Below are 13,131 nucleotides of genomic sequence, written 5' to 3' on the forward strand. Positions count from 1 at the left end.
CCCGCTCTGGAACATACATAGTCCAAGTGCCCGCTAGGGAATCTACATAGTCCAAGGGCCCGGTAGTTAACGTAGATACTCCAAGTGCCTCTAGTTAATCTACATAGTCTAAGGGCCCGCAAGTTAACCTACATAGTCCAAGTATCCGCTAGTTAACCTAGATCGTCCAAGTGCCCGCTAGTTAACTTACATAGTCCAAGGGCCCGCTAGTTAACCTACATAGTCCAAGGGCCCGCTAGTTAACCTACATCGTCCAAGGGCCCACCAGTTAACCTATGTAGTTCAAGTGCCCCCTAGTTAACCTACATACTCCAAGTGCCCGCTAGGTAACCTAGACAGTTCAAGTGAGCACTAGGTTACCTACATAGTCCAAGTGCCCGTTCGTTTACCTACATAATCCAAGTGCCCGCTAGGTAACCAATATAGTCCAAATGCCCGCTAGGGACCCTAATAGTCCAAATGCCCGCTAGTTAACCTAGATAGTCCAAGTGCTCGCTACTTAACATAGATAGTACAAGTGCCCACTAGTTAGCCTAGATAGACCAAGTGCCCGCTAGGGAACCTATCTAGTCCAAGTGCCCGATAGGGAACCTACATAGTCCAAGTGCCCCCTAGATAACATAGATAGTCCAAGTACCCGCTAGGAAACGTACATAGTCCAAGTGCCCGCTAGGGAACGTACATAGTCCAAGTGCCCGCTATGTAACCTGGATAGTCCAAATGCCCGCTAGGGAACCCACATAGTCCAAGTGCCCGTTACGTAACCTAGATAGTCCAAATGCCCGCTAGGGAACCCACATAGTCCAAGTGCCCGCTAGGGAACTTACATAGTCCAAGGGCCCGCTAGGGAACCTACAAAGTCCAAGTGCCCGTTAGTTAACCTAGATAGTCCAAGTTCCCGCTAGGTAACCTAAATATTCCAAGTGCCCGTTACCTAACCTAGATAATCCAATTGCCCGCTATGCAACATACATAGTCCAAGTGCCCATTCGTTAACCTAGAAATCCAAGTGCCCGCTAGGTAACCGGGACTGTCCAAGTGCCCGCTAGGTTACCTACATAGTCCAAATGCCCGCTAATTAACCTACATAGTCCAAGTGCCCGCTAAGTAACCTAGATAGTGCAAGTGCCCGCTAGGTAACCTACATAGTCCAAGTGCCCGCTAGTTAACCTAGATAGTCCAAGTGCCCGTTCGTTAACCTAGATAGTCCAAGTGCCCGCTAGGTAACCTAGACAGTCCAAGTGCCTGCTAGGTAACCTACATAGTCCAAATGCCCGTTCGTTAACCTACATAGTCCAAGGGCCCACTATTTAACTTAGATCGTCCAAGTGCCTCGGTTAACCTACAAAGTCCAAGTGCCCGCAAGGTGACCTATAAAATCCAAGTTCCATCTATGTAACCTAGATAGTCCAAGGGCCCGCTAGTTAACCTACATAGTCCAAGTGCCCGCTAGGTAAACTAGATATCCAAATTCCCGCTAAGGAACCTACATAGTCCAAGTGCACGCTAGTTAACCCAGATAGTCCAAGTGCCCGCTAGTTAACCTAGATAGTCCAAGTGCCGCTAGGTAACCTATATAGTGCAAGTGTCCCCTAGTTAACCTACATAGTCCAAGTGCCCGCTAGTTAACATAGATAGTCCAAGTGCCCGCTAGGGAACGTACATAGTCCAAGTGCCTGTTAGGTAACCTAGATAGTGCAAGTGCCCCGTAGTTAACCTACATAGCCCAAGTGCCCGCTAGGTTACCTATATAGTCCAAGGGCGCGCTAGTTAACCAACATAGTCCAAGTGCCCGTTAGTTAACTTACATAGTTCAAGTGTCCATAAGGAACATATATAGTCCAAGTGCCCGCTAGGGAACATATAGAGTCTAAGGGCCCGCTAGGGAACCTACGTAGTCCAAGTGCCCGCTAGGGAATCTACATAGTCCAAAGGCTCGCTAGTTAACGTAGATAGTACAAGTGCCGCTAGTTAATCTACATAGTTCAAGGGACCGCTAGTTATCCTACATAGTCCAAGTACCGGCTAGTTAACCTAGATCGTCCAAGTGTCCGCTAGTTAACCTACATAGTACAAGTGCCCGCTAGGGAACCTACATAGTCCAAGTGCCTGCTAGGGAACCTACATAGTCCAAGTGCCTGCTCTGGAACATACATAGTCCAAGTGCCCGCCAGGGAATCTACATAGTCCAAGGGTCCGCTAGTTAACGTAGATACTCCAACTGCCTCTAGTTAATCTACATAGTTTAAGGGCCCGCAAGTTAACCTACATAGTCCAAGTATCCGCTAGTTAACCTAGATCGTCCAAGTGCCCGCTAGTTAACTTACATAGTCCAAGGGCCCGCTTGTTAACCTACATAGTCCAAGGGCCCGCTAGTTAACCTACATCGTCCAAGGGCCCGCTAGTTAACCTACGTAGTCCAAGTGCCCCCTAGTTAACCTACATACTCCAAGTGCCCGCTAGGTAACCTAGACAGTTCAAGTGAGCACTAGGTTACCTACATAGTCCAAGTGCCCGTTCGTTTACCTACATAATCCAAGTGCCCGCTAGGTAACCAATATAGTCCAAATGCCCGCTAGGGACCCTAATAGTCCAAATGTCCGCTAGTTAACCTAGATAGTCCAAGTGCTCGCTACTTAACATAGATAGTCCAAGTGCCCACTAGTTAACCTAGATAGACCAAGTGCCCGCTAGGGAACCTATCTAGTCCAAGTGCCCGATAGGGAACCTACATAGTCCAAGTGCCCGCTAGATAACATAGATAGTCCAAGTACCCGCTAGGAAACGTACATAGTCCAAGTGCCCGCTAGGTAACCTAGATAGTCCAAGTGCCCGCTAGTAAACCTAGATAGTATAAGGGCCCGCTAGTTAACCTAGATAGTCCAAGTGCCCGCTAGTTAACCTAGATCGTCTAAGTGCCCGTTAGTTAACCTTGATAATCCAAGTGCCCGCTAGTTAACCTACATAGTACAAGGGCCTTCTAGTTAACCTAAATAGTCCAAGTGCCCTCTAGGGGACGTACATAGTCCCAGTGCCCGCTAGGTAAACTAGATATCCAAATTCTCGCTAAGGAACCTACATAGTCCAAGTGCACGCTTGTTAACCCAGATATTCCAAGTGCCCGCTAGTTAACCTAGATAGTCCAAGTGCCGCTAGGTAACCTATATAGAGCAAGTGTCCCATAGTTAACCTACATAGTACAAGTTCCCGCTAGGGAACCTACATAGTACAAGTGCCCGCTAGGGAACGTACATAGTCCAAGTGCCTGCTAGGTAACCGAGATAGTCCAAGTGCCCGCTAGTAAACCTAGATAGTATAAGGGCCCGCTAGTTAACCTAGATAGTCCAAGTGCCCGCTAGTTAACCTAGATCGTCTAAGTGCCCGTTAGTTAACCTTGATAATCCAAGTGCCCGCTAGTTAACCTACATAGTACAAGGGCCTTCTAGTTAACCTAAATAGTCCAAGTGCCCTCTAGGGGACGTACATAGTCCCAGTGCCCGCTAGGTAAACTAGATATCCAAATTCTCGCTAAGGAACCTACATAGTCCAAGTGCACGCTTGTTAACCCAGATATTCCAAGTGCCCGCTAGTTAACCTAGATAGTCCAAGTGCCGCTAGGTAACCTATATAGAGCAAGTGTCCCATAGTTAACCTACATAGTACAAGTTCCCGCTAGGGAACCTACATAGTCCAAGTGCCTGCTAGGGAACCTACATAGTCCAAGTGCCCGCTCTGGAACATACATAGTCCAAGTGCCCGCTAGGGAATCTACATAGTCCAAGGGCCCGGTAGTTAACGTAGATACTCCAAGTGCCTCTAGTTAATCTACATAGTCTAAGGGCCCGCAAGTTAACCTACATAGTCCAAGTATCCGCTAGTTAACCTAGATCGTCCAAGTGCCCGCTAGTTAACTTACATAGTCCAAGGGCCCGCTAGTTAACCTACATAGTCCAAGGGCCCGCTAGTTAACCTACATCGTCCAAGGGCCCACCAGTTAACCTATGTAGTTCAAGTGCCCCCTAGTTAACCTACATACTCCAAGTGCCCGCTAGGTAACCTAGACAGTTCAAGTGAGCACTAGGTTACCTACATAGTCCAAGTGCCCGTTCGTTTACCTACATAATCCAAGTGCCCGCTAGGTAACCAATATAGTCCAAATGCCCGCTAGGGACCCTAATAGTCCAAATGCCCGCTAGTTAACCTAGATAGTCCAAGTGCTCGCTACTTAACATAGATAGTACAAGTGCCCACTAGTTAGCCTAGATAGACCAAGTGCCCGCTAGGGAACCTATCTAGTCCAAGTGCCCGATAGGGAACCTACATAGTCCAAGTGCCCCTAGATAACATAGATAGTCCAAGTACCCGCTAGGAAACGTACATAGTCCAAGTGCCCGCTAGGGAACGTACATAGTCCAAGTGCCCGCTATGTAACCTGGATAGTCCAAATGCCCGCTAGGGAACCCACATAGTCCAAGTGCCCGTTACGTAACCTAGATAGTCCAAATGCCCGCTAGGGAACCCACATAGTCCAAGTGCCCGCTAGGGAACTTACATAGTCCAAGGGCCCGCTAGGGAACCTACAAAGTCCAAGTGCCCGTTAGTTAACCTAGATAGTCCAAGTTCCCGCTAGGTAACCTAAATATTCCAAGTGCCCGTTACCTAACCTAGATAATCCAATTGCCCGCTATGCAACATACATAGTCCAAGTGCCCATTCGTTAACCTAGAAATCCAAGTGCCCGCTAGGTAACCGGGACTGTCCAAGTGCCCGCTAGGTTACCTACATAGTCCAAATGCCCGCTAATTAACCTACATAGTCCAAGTGCCCGCTAAGTAACCTAGATAGTGCAAGTGCCCGCTAGGTAACCTACATAGTCCAAGTGCCCGCTAGTTAACCTAGATAGTCCAAGTGCCCGTTCGTTAACCTAGATAGTCCAAGTGCCCGCTAGGTAACCTAGACAGTCCAAGTGCCTGCTAGGTAACCTACATAGTCCAAATGCCCGTTCGTTAACCTACATAGTCCAAGGGCCCACTATTTAACTTAGATCGTCCAAGTGCCTCGGTTAACCTACAAAGTCCAAGTGCCCGCATGGTGACCTATAAAATCCAAGTTCCATCTATGTAACCTAGATAGTCCAAGGGCCCGCTAGTTAACCTACATAGTCCAAGTGCCCGCTAGGTAAACTAGATATCCAAATTCCCGCTAAGGAACCTACATAGTCCAAGTGCACGCTAGTTAACCCAGATAGTCCAAGTGCCCGCTAGTTAACCTAGATAGTCCAAGTGCCGCTAGGTAACCTATATAGTGCAAGTGTCCCCTAGTTAACCTACATAGTCCAAGTGCCCGCTAGTTAACATAGATAGTCCAAGTGCCCGCTAGGGAACGTACATAGTCCAAGTGCCTGTTAGGTAACCTAGATAGTGCAAGTGCCCCGTAGTTAACCTACATAGCCCAAGTGCCCGCTAGGTTACCTAGATAGTCCAAGGGCGCGCTAGTTAACCAACATAGTCCAAGTGCCCGTTAGTTAACTTACATAGTTCAAGTGTCCATAAGGAACATATATAGTCCAAGTGCCCGCTAGGGAACATATAGAGTCTAAGGGCCCGCTAGGGAACCTACGTAGTCCAAGTGCCCGCTAGGGAATCTACATAGTCCAAAGGCTCGCTAGTTAACGTAGATAGTACAAGTGCCGCTAGTTAATCTACATAGTTCAAGGGACCGCTAGTTATCCTACATAGTCCAAGTACCGGCTAGTTAACCTAGATCGTCCAAGTGTCCGCTAGTTAACCTACATAGTACAAGTGCCCGCTAGGGAACCTACATAGTCCAAGTGCCTGCTAGGGAACCTACATAGTCCAAGTGCCTGCTCTGGAACATACATAGTCCAAGTGCCCGCCAGGGAATCTACATAGTCCAAGGGTCCGCTAGTTAACGTAGATACTCCAACTGCCTCTAGTTAATCTACATAGTTTAAGGGCCCGCAAGTTAACCTACATAGTCCAAGTATCCGCTAGTTAACCTAGATCGTCCAAGTGCCCGCTAGTTAACTTACATAGTCCAAGGGCCCGCTTGTTAACCTACATAGTCCAAGGGCCCGCTAGTTAACCTACATCGTCCAAGGGCCCGCTAGTTAACCTACGTAGTCCAAGTGCCCCCTAGTTAACCTACATACTCCAAGTGCCCGCTAGGTAACCTAGACAGTTCAAGTGAGCACTAGGTTACCTACATAGTCCAAGTGCCCGTTCGTTTACCTACATAATCCAAGTGCCCGCTAGGTAACCAATATAGTCTAAATGCCCGCTAGGGACCCTAATAGTCCAAATGTCCGCTAGTTAACCTAGATAGTCCAAGTGCTCGCTACTTAACATAGATAGTGCAAGTGCCCACTAGTTAACCTAGATAGACCAAGTGCCCGCTAGGGAACCTATCTAGTCCAAGTGCCCGATAGGGAACCTACATAGTCCAAGTGCCCGCTAGATAACATAGATAGTCCAAGTACCCGCTAGGAAACGTACATAGTCCAAGTGCCCGCTAGGGAACGTACATAGTCCAAGTGCCCGCTAGGTAACCTAGATAGTCCAAGAGACCGCTAGTAAACCTAGAAAGTATAAGGGCCCGTTAGTTAATCTAGATAGTCCAATTGCCCGCTAGTTAACCTAGATAGTCCAAGTGCCCGCTAGTTAACCTAGATCGTCTAAGTGCCCGCTAGTTAACCTAGATAATCCAAGTGCCCGCTAGTTAACCTACATAGTACAAGGGCCTTCTAGTTAACCTAAATAGTCCAAGTGCCCGCTAGGGGACGTACATAGTCCAAGTGCCCGCTAGGTAACCTAGATAGTCCAAGTGCCCGCCAAGGTATGTACATAGTTCAAGTGCCCGCTAGGTAACCTAGATTGTCCAAGTGTCCGCTAGTTAACCTACATAGTCCAAGTGCCCGCTAGGTAACCTAGATAGTCCAAGGTCCTGCTAGTTAACCTACATAGTCCAATGCCCGATAGGGAACCTACATAGTCCAAGTGCCCCCCGAGGAACCTACATAGTCCAAGTGCCCGATAGGGAACCTACATATTCCAAGTGCCCGTTACGGAACCTAGATAGTCCAAGTGCCCGCTAGGGAACCTACAACTCAAAATGCCCGCTAGGGAACCTGCATTGTACAAGTGCCCGCTAATTTACCTAGATATTCCACGTGCCCGCTAGTTAACCTACATAGTCCAAGTGCCCGATAGTTAACCTACATAGTCCAAGTGCCTGATAGGGAACGTACATAGTCCAAGTGCCCGCAGAGGAACCTACATAGTCCAAGTGCCCGTTAGGGAACCTAGATAGTCCAAGTGCCCGTAGGGAAACTATATAGTCCAAGTGCCCGCTAGGGAGCCTACATAGTAAAAGTGCCCGCTAGGGAACCTGCTTTGTGCAAGTGCCCGCTAGTTAACCTAGATAGTCCAAGTGCCCGCTAGTTAACCTAGATAGTCGAAGTGCCCAATAGTTAACCTATTAGTCCAAGGTCAGCTAGTTAACCTAGATAGTCCAAGTGCCTGCTAGTTAACCTACATAGTCCAAGGGCCCGCTAGTTAACCTAGATATTCCAAGTGCCCGCTAGTTAACCTAGATCGTCCAAGTGTATGCTAGTTAACCTACATAGTCCAAGTTCCCGTTAGGTAACCTAGATAGTACAAGTGCCCGCAAGGTAACCTTCATAGTCCAAGTGCCCGCTAGGTAACCTAGATATTCCAAGTTCCTCTTAGCTAACCTAGATAATCCAAGTGCCCGCTAGGTAACCTACATAATCCAAGTGCCATTTCGTTAACCTAGATAGTCCAAGTGCCTGCTAGGTAACCTACATAGTCCAAGTGCCCACTAGGTAACCTAAATAATCCAAATGCCCACTAGGGAAACTACATAGTCCAAGTGCCCGCTAGTTAACCTAGATAGTCCAAGTGCCCGCTAGTAAACCTAGATAGTATAAGGGCCCGTTAGTTAATCTAGATAGTCCAAGTGCCCGCTAGTTAACCTAGATAGACCAAGTGCCCGCTAGTTAACCTACATAGTCCAAGGGCCCTCTAGTTAACCTAGATAGTCCAAGTGCCTGCTAGGGGACGTACATAGTCCAAGTGCCCGCTAGGTAACCTAGATAGTCCAAGTGCCCGCTAGTTAACCTACATTGTCCAAGTGCCTGCTAGTTAACCTACATAGTCCAAGGCCCCGCTAGTTAACCTAGATATTCCAAGTGCCCGCTAGTTAACCTAGATCGTCCAAGTGTATGCTAGTTAACCTACATAGTCCAAGTTCCCGTTAGGTAACCTAGATAGTACAAGTCCCCGCAAGGTAACCTCCATAGTCCAAGTGCCCGCTAGGTTACCTAGATATTCCAAGTTCCTGTTAGCTAACCTAGATAATCCAAGTGCCCGCTAGGTAACCTACATAGTCCAAGTGCCATTTCGTTAACCTAGATAGTCCAAGTGCCTGCTAGGCAACCTACATAGTCCAAGTGCCCACTAGGTAACCTAAATAATCCAAATGCCCACTAGGGAAACTACATAGTCCAAGTGCCTGCTAGTTAACCTAGATAGTCCAAGTGCCCGCTAGTAAACCTAGATCGTCTAAGTGCCCGTTAGTTAACCTTGATAATCCAAGTGCCCGCTAGTTAACCTACATAGTACAAGGGCCTTCTAGTTAACCTAAATAGTCCAAGTGCCCTCTAGGGGACGTACATAGTCCCAGTGCCCGCTAGGTAAACTAGATATCCAAATTCTCGCTAAGGAACCTACATAGTCCAAGTGCACGCTTGTTAACCCAGATATTCCAAGTGCCCGCTAGTTAACCTAGATAGTCCAAGTGCCGCTAGGTAACCTATATAGAGCAAGTGTCCCATAGTTAACCTACATAGTACAAGTTCCCGCTAGGGAACCTACATAGTCCAATTGCCTGCTAGGGAACCTACATAGTCCAAGTGCCCGCTCTGGAACATACATAGTCCAAGTGCCCGCTAGGGAATCTACATAGTCCAAGGGCCCGGTAGTTAACGTAGATACTCCAAGTGCCTCTAGTTAATCTACATAGTCTAAGGGCCCGCAAGTTAACCTACATAGTCCAAGTATCCGCTAGTTAACCTAGATCGTCCAAGTGCCCGCTAGTTAACTTACATAGTCCAAGGGCCCGCTAGTTAACCTACATAGTCCAAGGGCCCGCTAGTTAACCTACATCGTCCAAGGGCCCACCAGTTAACCTATGTAGTTCAAGTGCCCCCTAGTTAACCTACATACTCCAAGTGCCCGCTAGGTAACCTAGACAGTTCAAGTGAGCACTAGGTTACCTACATAGTCCAAGTGCCCGTTCGTTTACCTACATAATCCAAGTGCCCGCTAGGTAACCAATATAGTCCAAATGCCCGCTAGGGACCCTAATAGTCCAAATGCCCGCTAGTTAACCTAGATAGTCCAAGTGCTCGCTACTTAACATAGATAGTACAAGTGCCCACTAGTTAGCCTAGATAGACCAAGTGCCCGCTAGGGAACCTATCTAGTCCAAGTGCCCGATAGGGAACCTACATAGTCCAAGTGCCCCCTAGATAACATAGATAGTCCAAGTACCCGCTAGGAAACGTACATAGTCCAAGTGCCCGCTAGGGAACGTACATAGTCCAAGTGCCCGCTAGGTAACCTGGATAGTCCAAATGCCCGCTAGGGAACCCACATAGTCCAAGTGCCCGTTACGTAACCTAGATAGTCCAAATGCCCGCTAGGGAACCCACATAGTCCAAGTGCCCGCTAGGGAACTTACATAGTCCAAGGGCCCGCTAGGGAACCTACAAAGTCCAAGTGCCCGTTAGTTAACCTAGACAGTCCAAGTTCCCGCTAGGTAACCTAAATATTCCAAGTGCCCGTTACCTAACCTAGATAATCCAATTGCCCGCTATGCAACATACATAGTCCAAGTGCCCATTCGTTAACCTAGAAATCCAAGTGCCCGCTAGGTAACCGGGACTGTCCAAGTGCCCGCTAGTTAACATAGATAGTCCAAGTGCCCGCTAGGGAACGTACATAGTCCAAGTGCCCGTTAGGTAACCTAGATAGTGCAAGTGCCCCGTAGTTAACCTACATAGCCCAAGTGCCCGCTAGGTTACCTATATAGTCCAAGGGCGCACTAGTTAACCAACATAGTCCAAGTGCCCGTTAGTTAACTTACATAGTTCAAGTGTCCATAAGGAACATATATAGTCCAAGTGCCCGCTAGGGAACATATAGAGTCTAAGGGCCCGCTAGGGAACCTACGTAGTCCAAGTGCCCGCTAGGGAATCTACATAGTCCAAAGGCTCGCTAGTTAACGTAGATAGTACAAGTGCCGCTAGTTAATCTACATAGTTCAAGGGACCGCTAGTTATCCTACATAGTCCAAGTACCGGCTAGTTAACCTAGATCGTCCAAGTGTCCGCTAGTTAACCTACATAGTACAAGTGCCCGCTAGGGAACCTACATAGTCCAAGTGCCTGCTAGGGAACCTACATAGTCCAAGTGCCTGCTCTGGAACATACATAGTCCAAGTGCCCGCCAGGGAATCTACATAGTCCAAGGGTCCGCTAGTTAACGTAGATACTCCAACTGCCTCTAGTTAATCTACATAGTTTAAGGGCCCGCAAGTTAACCTACATAGTCCAAGTATCCGCTAGTTAACCTAGATCGTCCAAGTGCCCGCTAGTTAACTTACATAGTCCAAGGGCCCGCTTGTTAACCTACATAGTCCAAGGGCCCGCTAGTTAACCTACATCGTCCAAGGGACCGCTAGTTAACCTACGTAGTCCAAGTGCCCCCTAGTTAACCTACATACTCCAAGTGCCCGCTAGGTAACCTAGACAGTTCAAGTGAGCACTAGGTTACCTACATAGTCCAAGTGCCCGTTCGTTTACCTACATAATCCAAGTGCCCGCTAGGTAACCAATATAGTCTAAATGCCCGCTAGGGACCCTAATAGTCCAAATGTCCGCTAGTTAACCTAGATAGTCCAAGTGCTCGCTACTTAACATAGATAGTCCAAGTGCCCACTAGTTAACCTAGATAGACCAAGTGCCCGCTAGGGAACCTATCTAGTCCAAGTGCCCGATAGGGAACCAACATAGTCCAAGTGCCCGCTAGATAACATAGATAGTCCAAGTACCCGCTAGGAAACGTACATAGACTAAGTGCCCGCTAGGGAACGTACATAGTCCAAGTGCCCGCTAGGCAACCTAGATAGTCCAAGAGACCGCTAGTAAACCTAGATAGTATAAGGGCCCGTTAGTTAATCTAGATAGTCCAATTGCCCGCTAGTTAACCTAGATAGTCCAAGTGCCCGCTAGTTAACCTAGATCGTCTAAGTGCCCGCTAGTTAACCTAGATAATCCAAGTGCCCGCTAGTTAACCTACATAGTACAAGGGCCTTCTAGTTAACCTAAATAGTCCAAGTGCCCGCTAGGGGACGTACATAGTCCAAGTGCCCGCTAGGTAACCTAGATAGTCCAAGTGCCCGCCAAGGTATGTACATAGTTCAAGTGCCCGCTAGGTAACCTAGATTGTCCAAGTGTCCGCTAGTTAACCTACATAGTCCAAGTGCCCGCTAGGTAACCTAGATAGTCCAAGGTCCTGCTAGTTAACCTACATAGTCCAATGCCCGATAGGGAACCTACATAGTCCAAGTGCACCCCGAGGAACCTACATAGTCCAAGTGCCCGATAGGGAACTTACATATTCCAAGTGCCCGTTACGGAACCTAGATAGTCCAAGTGCCCGCTAGGGAACCTACATACTCAAAATGCCCGCTAGGGAACCTGCATTGTACAAGTGCCCGCTAATTTACCTAGATATTCCACGTGCCCGCTAGTTAATCTAGATAGTCCAAGTGCCCGATAGTTAACCTACATAGTCCAAGTGCCTGATAGGGAACGTACATAGTCCAAGTGCCCGCAGAGGAACCTACATAGTCCAAGTGCCCGTTAGGGAACCTAGATAGTCCAAGTGCCCGTAGGGAAACTATATAGTCCAAGTGCCCGCTAGGGAGCCTACATAGTAAAAGTGCCCGCTAGGGAACCTGCTTTGTGCAAGTGCCCGCTAGTTAACCTAGATAGTCCAAGTGCCCGCTAGTTAACCTAGATAGTCGAAGTGCCCAATAGTTAACCTATTAGTCCAAGGTCAGTTAGTTAACCTAGATAGTCCAAGTGCCTGCTAGTTAACCTACATAGTCCAAGGGCCCGCTAGTTAACCTAGATATTCCAAGTGCCCGCTAGTTAACCTAGATCGTCCAAGTGTATGCTAGTTAACCTACATAGTCCAAGTTCCCGTTAGGTAACCTAGATAGTACAAGTGCCCGCAAGGTAACCTTCATAGTCCAAGTGCCCGCTAGGTAACCTAGATATTCCAAGTTCCTCTTAGCTAACCTAGATAATCCAAGTGCCCGCTAGGTAACCTACATAGTCCAAGTGCCATTTCGTTAACCTAGATAGTCCAAGTGCCTGCTAGGTAACCTACATAGTCCAAGTGCCCACTAGGTAACCTAAATAATCCAAATGCCCACTAGGGAAACTACATAGTCCAAGTGCCCGCTAGTTAACCTAGATAGTCCAAGTGCCCGCTAGTAAACCTAGATAGTATAAGGGCCCGTTAGTTAATCTAGATAGTCCAAGTGCCCGCTAGTTAACCTAGATAGTCCAAGTGCCCGCTAGTTAACCTACATAGTCCAAGGGCCCTCTAGTTAACCTAGATAGTCCAAGTGCCTGCTAGGGGACGTACATAGTCCAAGTGCCCGCTAGGTAACCTAGATAGTCCAAGTGCCCGCTAGTGAACCTACATTGTCCAAGTGCCTGCTAGTTAACCTACATAGTCCAAGGCCCCGCTAGTTAACCTAGATATTCCAAGTGCCCGCTAGTTAACCTAGATCGTCCAAGTGTATGCTAGTTAACCTACATAGTCCAAGTTCCCGTTAGGTAACCTAGATAGTACAAGTCCCCGCAAGGTAACCTCCATAGTCCAAGTGCCCGCTAGGTTACCTAGATATTCCAAGTTCCTGTTAGCTAACCTAGATAATCCAAGTGCCCGCTAGGTAACCTACATAGTCCAAGTGCCATTTCGTTAACCTAGATAGTCCAAGTGCCTGCTAGGC

This window comes from Tenrec ecaudatus, chromosome 3 (genome assembly GCF_050624435.1).
Source record: "Tenrec ecaudatus isolate mTenEca1 chromosome 3, mTenEca1.hap1, whole genome shotgun sequence".
Lineage (NCBI taxonomy): Eukaryota > Metazoa > Chordata > Mammalia > Afrosoricida > Tenrecidae > Tenrec > Tenrec ecaudatus.